Source organism: Scardinius erythrophthalmus (genome assembly GCF_964197995.2).
Source record: "Scardinius erythrophthalmus genome assembly, chromosome: 21".
Classification (NCBI taxonomy): domain Eukaryota; kingdom Metazoa; phylum Chordata; class Actinopteri; order Cypriniformes; family Leuciscidae; genus Scardinius; species Scardinius erythrophthalmus.
Window position 1 is genome coordinate 10,507,025 of NC_138241.1, and position 7,512 is coordinate 10,514,536.

Sequence of the window (7,512 nt, forward strand, 5' to 3'; positions counted from 1 at the left end):
AGACAGCTGTGTAGCGGGCTCCTCCTCACAAGGTTGATTAGTACAGGTTTGCAGCTTGCACAGGTTGGTGCACCTCAGGCTGTTGGCGAGGCACGTGCAATCAGGTAGCTTGCATGACCTGGTGCACTTGCAGGATAATAGCTGCAGGACGGCATCAGGTGCTGGATTGTCAGCTGCCCGTCTTCATCTGTGTTCCACCCATGCTCCTCGGGACTCGGCACAGCCGGCATGGTTACATGAAAGAATGTGTCAGAAACATTTTTATGTACTATTTGTGTAATTTTGGGGACTAAACTTACCTGAAATTAGCGAAAACAATAGTGAGAGACGGAGTTGCTGCTTGTCGTCAGTTGAGCTCCCCGCCCGTTTCCATGGTAACTCCAGTTCAAATCTGGTTCAAATGCAACTTGGATATACAAATCTAGTGATTGTAAACTAATGTTAAGAAGTGCACATTTGTTAACAAGTGTACTTAACATTATGAGAATGTTCAGCAAATAACATGTTCCCAGAAAGTTTTATGATAGCCTAAACATAACATTCAGAAAATACTAATAACATTATAAGGACGTTCTGAGAATGTTGTTCTAAGAACGTTTTCTATCAACGTTATTTATTTTCTTGTGTTACAAAGCTGAAACCTAATACATTCCACATGAACATGATAACAAAACTAATTCAAATATATTATACAAAAATATATTATACAAAAATTAAGAACAAATCGTCCGTACATTTTATGACTTTCCAATAGTAGACAATGTAGTCGACAATACATGTGTTATTTTTCTTTTCTTTTATATTTTTAAAATCTCAAAACAATGTTCAATTCAAAGATATCGACTTTATTATGCCTATTATGTACAATATATTTTAGTTTGCTTGGGATTAATGTTATATCACTGTTATTACGGTATTGGACGTTTGTGTATTTTTCAAAAATAATTCTAATACATAAAAGTAGGAAAATGACTAATTCTAAAAAAAGTATAAAAAGCTGGGCCTGTGGAAAGGTTATCATATTATAATTAACTTATATTAACCCCATAAACAATTTAGTATAGGTATGGTTTTGCCCACCCAGATGGTACCAATATCTGGTCTGGCCCATGGACTAGTTGTTCCCCTTTGTATCGATGCCTGGTCAGGTAAGGCCATTGTGGACACTGGTGCAAGCTACACACTCATCAATGAGAATCTCATGAGACAGCTCACATCGCCAGACCAGCTTCAACCGTGGTCTTGTGGTCCTCTTTATCTGGCAAATGGAAAAGCAGAGATTCCATTAGGATGGCTGAATACCACAATTCATTTACACAACCAAGAATTTACCTTACCTACTGCTGTACTTTCATCCCACGCTCTAGCCTATGCTGTAGTCTTGGGGTTGGACTTTATTTTCTTCAGTGGGCTGCAACTCAATGTTATTGAGCAGAAATACTCCTTCAAGCTTGATCCCTCAAAAGAGTATCCTTTTCAACCAGGAAATCCAAGTGTGCCAAATGTAAGTCCCCAAAAAGAGAGGGGTCAACTTAAGAAAGCCACACAAAACCTTTCCCTGTTAACTTCTGTTCCCCCTCTATCATCACCATTGCAAATTCAACAACTTGACAGTAATGATGAAAAAACATTTAAACTTTGAAGGTAAGCTACAGTTACTCCAAATCTTGAAAGGCAGCCCTCAGGTATGTACTCTCCGTACTGGACGTACTGAGGTTCTCCAACACCGCATCTATGCCACCAGCCAAGTACCCAACAAACAACGACCATACCGTTTGTCTCCCATCAAGCAACTTGCACTGGATGAGCAACTTGATGAAATGTTGAGGCAAGGAATAGTTGAACCCTCCCACTCTGGTTGGGCATCACCGGTGGTCTTAGTGCCTAAAAAAGATGGCAAATTTAGATTCTGTGTGGATTACAGAAAGGTTAATTCTGTAACAGAAAGTGACGCTTACCCTCTTCCAAATTCTTTCAATTTAATGTTATGCCGTTTGGGCTTAAAAATGCTCCCGCAACTTTTCAGAGGCTCATGGAGACAGTTCTGGGAGAACTAAGGAGAAAAATATGCGTTGTGTACATCGATGACATCATTGTGTACTCACCTTCAATAACCCAGCATTTCCACAACCTCCAGACTGTCCTCCATAGACTAGAAACTGCTGGTCTCACCATAAACTTGAAGAAAAGTAAATTCTGTCTTCAAGAAATCACCTTCCTAGGACATGTTGTAAGTGTCAAAGGCATTTCAGCAAACCCATGTAAGACTCAAGCCATTCATGCCTACCCTGGGCCTACGAACTTGAAGGAAGTTCAGCGTTTCCTCGGTTTAGCAGGGTGGTATCACCGGTTTGTTCCGACTTTTTCTAAGATTACTGAACCCCTCAACGCACTGAAAAAGAAGGGACATAGTTTTCAATGGACAATTCAGTGTCAACAAGCTTTTGATCAGCTAAAATCTTGCCTCACTTCACCACCCATTCTTGGCCATCCTGATCTTCAGCATCCGTTCACTGTATACACCGATGCCAGTGACACCGGTCTGGGTGCCATATTAGCACAACGGAGGGATGCTGGTAGAGAGGAGGTTATCGCCTATGCAAGCCTAACCTTAACTGGGGCCGAACTCAATTATACTGCAATGGAGAAAGAATGTCTTGCAGTTATCTGGGCCCTGGAAAAGTGGCGACATTACTTGGAGCACAAGCTTTTCACAGTTGTCACCGACCGTTCTGCGCGGCAATGGGTCATGAGCTCCACTAAAACCACCAGCCGCCTTATCCGTTGGGTTCTGCGATTGCAGAAATTCGATTTTGTTATTGAGTACAGAAAAAGGAAGCTAAATGTAGCTCCGGATGCTCTATCCAGGTCTTCTGTTACCTCAAGATGTAACTTGTACACCAGCGAAAAAGACCCAGCACTGCCTGTATCAGATGTTGTCCTGTGGGAAGAACAGCACAAAGACCTCGAAGTTACAAAACTATTGAAAGCAGTTGCAGATAATTGTGCCAGTCTGATTGACCAGTATGAAATTATTGAGGACAAATTGTATCATAAAACTTACCTGGCAAATAACCAATTGCATTACAGAATCTACATTCCCAGCAGTCTCAGATCCACCCTTCTCCAGCACTGTCACTCCACTCCCATCTGTGGCCATGGAGGAATCTACAAGACCTATAAGCGACTTCAGGAAGTAGCATTTTGGCCAGGCATGTGGTCAGCTGTGAAACAGCATGTGAGAACCTGTGTTAAATGTCAAACTCTGAAAAGTGATAACCAAAAACCTGCTGGAAAACTACAGCAAATCACTACCAGCCGCCCAAACCAAATGCTGGGAGTCGACATCATGGGCCCGTTACCACGTAGCACAAACCGAAATGAATACCTGCTGGTCTTTGTTGATTATTTTTCCAGATGGGTTGAGTTGTTCCCCATTCGTAGTGCCACAGCCCAGAATGTTGCCTCCATCTTCAGAAAAGACATCCTGACACGGTGGGGTGTACCCAACTACATTCTCTCAGACAGAGGGGCTCAGTTTGTTTCATCTGTATTCAGAGAGTTGTGTGAGAACTGGAGTATTACTCCCAAATTAACTACAGCTTATCACCCACAAACCAACATGACGGAAAGAGTAAATCGAATTCTCAAGAACATGATGGCAGCCTATGTGGACGACAACCATCAGAGGTGGGACCAGTTCTTACCAGAATTCAGATTCGCCCTTAATTCAGCCGTTCAAGAGACCACTGGACTAACCCCAGCAGAACTCCAGCTTGGTAGGAAACTCCAAAGTCCAATGGACAAAATACTCTGTGGACCTAATCTAACTCCAGACGCTGCCTCCTATGATGTGGTTCATCATCTTCATCATCTGAAAACTCAAGCCAAAGAAAACAGCAAGAAAGCTATGATGAGACAACTGAGAAACTATAACAAAAATAGGAGAGATGTAACATTCAAAAGCAAGGATCGAGTATGGTCGCGTAACTTTCCACAGTCACAACATAAATTTAGTGCAAAACTAGCTAAAAAATGGAAAGGTCCTTACCGTATTCTTAAGCAGCTGGGTCCGTTGAACTATCAAATAGCCCTTGAAGCCCTTGGAGAAGATGTACGTACAGCTCATGTTTGCAATTTAAAAATGTGTTATCCAACGGCGGCGGAATTGGAGTCACAGGAAAAGAAAAAACTCCTGGATATATTTCAAGAAGCCTCTGATGACGAAGATTTTCTGGGATTTAATCCTCGTTTTTTTCTCTTCTAAACAACCATGGGTTGTTTTCTTCTAGGGGGAGAGTGTGGCAGTAAAGAGAATCTGTGCTACGTCATTGTTTATTTTACTTTCACTTTCCTTTTTGCGTGAATGGGTGGAGTATTTCAATTAAGGACGGAAGGAAGTTGGATATAGGGAAGTGTGTTGTAACGTACCTGGAAAAGACACGTCATCTGTTTGTTTTGCATGAGAGGTTTGCCAGTTGTGAGTACGGTGGATTATTGGGGAAAGACGGCAGCTTGTCAATCTGATGCTTCCTGAGTTATATGTCTGGTGCGTTGCGAAGTTCGACTTAAGCGTTGCACTTCCAGACCAACTGATTTTGAGCTGTTCTGAAGACAAGTCAAAGCTGCTTATCCGCCTATCTTGGTGTCTGAAAATGACCCGCGATACTCTCTAGCTGCCTTCATACCTGCAAACTTGGTCAGTACCTCGGCGCCGCCATTACACACACTACTACACACGCACGCACCCACTCGCATACCTTGCACATTCGCACATTCTGTGTGCTTAGTGTTTTGTTTTTCCTAATTGTTGCTGCCCATTAAAATTGTTGTTTGATGTTGGTGATTTAAAAAGAAATGAATGAGATATTTATCAAATGTTTACTTTTTTCTCTTTTCTTTTTTTATGGACAATTTGTGAATGAATGTGGACATGAATCTGCAAACATGGATTAGAGTGATGCGTTTTCCTGCACGATTTTCAAAGACCGGATTTCTGGTTATCTACTGCTGTGTTGAACTTTATTTTTAGTTTGTTTTATTTATTTAATTGTTTCTCCTTTTGTTAAAAAGGAGTTTGTGTTATTATTATTATTGTTGTTATGAACATTATATAATTGAAGAATAAATATCCCATTGTGAACTTAATTTTTCTGGGATTATTATTTTGATTTGTTGTGTAACAGGTGGTTATTTATTTGTGTTTTGCTATGCTGGGTTAATTAAAATTTTGACAGGTTTTAATCCTGTCTGGCGCCCGAAGTTTTTCTTTAAAATAATTTATTCATGTTAGGGCGGCCACCACCGTTGCACACTGCTGGACTCGTTGAATAAATCAACATTCTTCAGAGACACCATCATGAAGACCGATCGGCTACGAAACAAAAGACAAGTGGTGCGTGCATCACTTCCGTATTTATACTCACGCTGCGGGGCGGAGTGTGGATGCAAAGCTCGCATGTCAATGTGTGCATTGGCTCGTTTTATCAATACTTGACTTATTTAACTTCACGCCAACTTGTGGAGTTTCAATTTTGTATTTAATGATTATGATTATGTTTTTGCCATGATTATGTTTGCATGCCAAAACATTATTATACAAATCTCCCTGATAATGGCTCCCTAGCAATTAAATTACAACTTATATTGAACATAGAAGAGAGGTAACAGTTTACTGGAACAGTTACAAACGAATAATGGAAAATAAGAGAAATATACAACAATACAAAAATATATAACAATACCAAATACTAAGATTCTGTGTTGCCAATGGCATATTGGACTAGATAAGGCTCAGGTGTGGCTCAGTTTTGGGGTTTCTGGTTAAAGACTGGTGTGGATATGGTTTAAGGCTGTGAATCAGTACCAAAATTACAATTTGTTCTGGCCCAGTTCAGGGCCGGTTATTCGTTATTAATTACTGAGACTTGTGCCAGTTATGGCCCATGTGTGGCCTTTGTCTTTAATCCAGATCTGGTCCACACAAGGACAGTAATTCATTGCTGTATGTGGGCCGAGTAAAAGCTGGTTGTGGTGTGGGGGAAAATTGCTATGTAAACACATGGTTGCAGCCCAGAAATGTCCAGAGCAAAGCAATACAAGAAGAAAGTACAGACATAGGGCAATTTCTCTGTAGACACAAACATCACCACACACTTAGTGGATCATAAGCAATGATTGAGAGGATTATTTTCGTGCCTGTGCTTTTTTCTTTCTTTTTGAAATTCTGCATAGTGCACCTTTAAACAACAGTACAATCCATTGAACACACTGTACTTCTCTCCCTCACTGCCTTATTTTCATTCCTGTCAAAAAAATTAAATATGGCACTATCATGACTAAGGTTCATAAGATCATGAATATGTTTTAAGAAAGTAAAAAGGCTTAATGCTGATTTCATGTTGACTCCTGTAACACTTAATAACACTTCTAAATTACTGTTTAACTTTCTGTAACCTTTAAGCTACCACCAATTGATCAACTAAAGTAAAAGCAGTCACTAGCTCTGCAGATGGTGAGCTCTGAGCATGTGGTGTGGAGGCCCTTTGTTCCTAGAGCGGGAGTGCTGTCAGATTGGAGGGGTCGTAACCAAGGGAGATTGGTCGTAATGGGCACCTAGCCAGGCCAGACATGAGGACAGCTTTTCCACTGGCAGGTGCTGTTAGGTGGCTATTCGGAGTGTGGCTGTGCTGATTGACGCACCCCGGAAGGCACTGCTGTTATTTTGCTCTAGTGCATGGGTGTGGTGGGCTCATGAAGCAGAGTGTTTTTTCTGCCAATAAGACCCCCATTGACCAGTTGTAGCCTAAAAGATTTATGAGCCTACGTTATGATTTTCTGTCAGTGCAATAGGACATCTATCTATCTATCTATCTATCTATCTATCTATCTATCTATCTATCTATCTATCTATCTATCTATCTATCTATCTATCTATCTATCTATCTATCTATCTATCTATCTATCTATCTATCTATCTATCACTACTTGTAGGTCTGTTTTTTGTAACATAGTGTGAATAATGTTCATCATCATCACCACCACTTTCACAATCAAATTTCAAATTCACAGGTTTGTTCTGAATAAAAAAAATTCAAATAATTTACACTATTCAAAATTAATTTCGTATTGTCTTTGTGGCAAAATATAAAATATTATAATATTTTTTGCTTTAATTTTACTAAATAATTTCTCTTTGTTTTATATCAGCTATATACTGTGAATAATGATGGGGCATTTATGTAAGAATTTACATAAGACCCAAGCATATTTGATTAAGATGTAGAAATGGGAGAACAACATAAAGGGGTTTTAATACCAGAGGAAATTATACATGTACTACATTTGGCAAACATATGGCCAGTCAATTAAGAAATGCCAATTATATGTACAAGATGTAACATGCATATTTTCTTGGATTTGTCTACAACATCTAAACATGGTATGGCTTATTAAAAACCTCTTGTTTGATTAGCTTTTTCATTATTATTGTTCTCTTTACAGTTTTTCTCA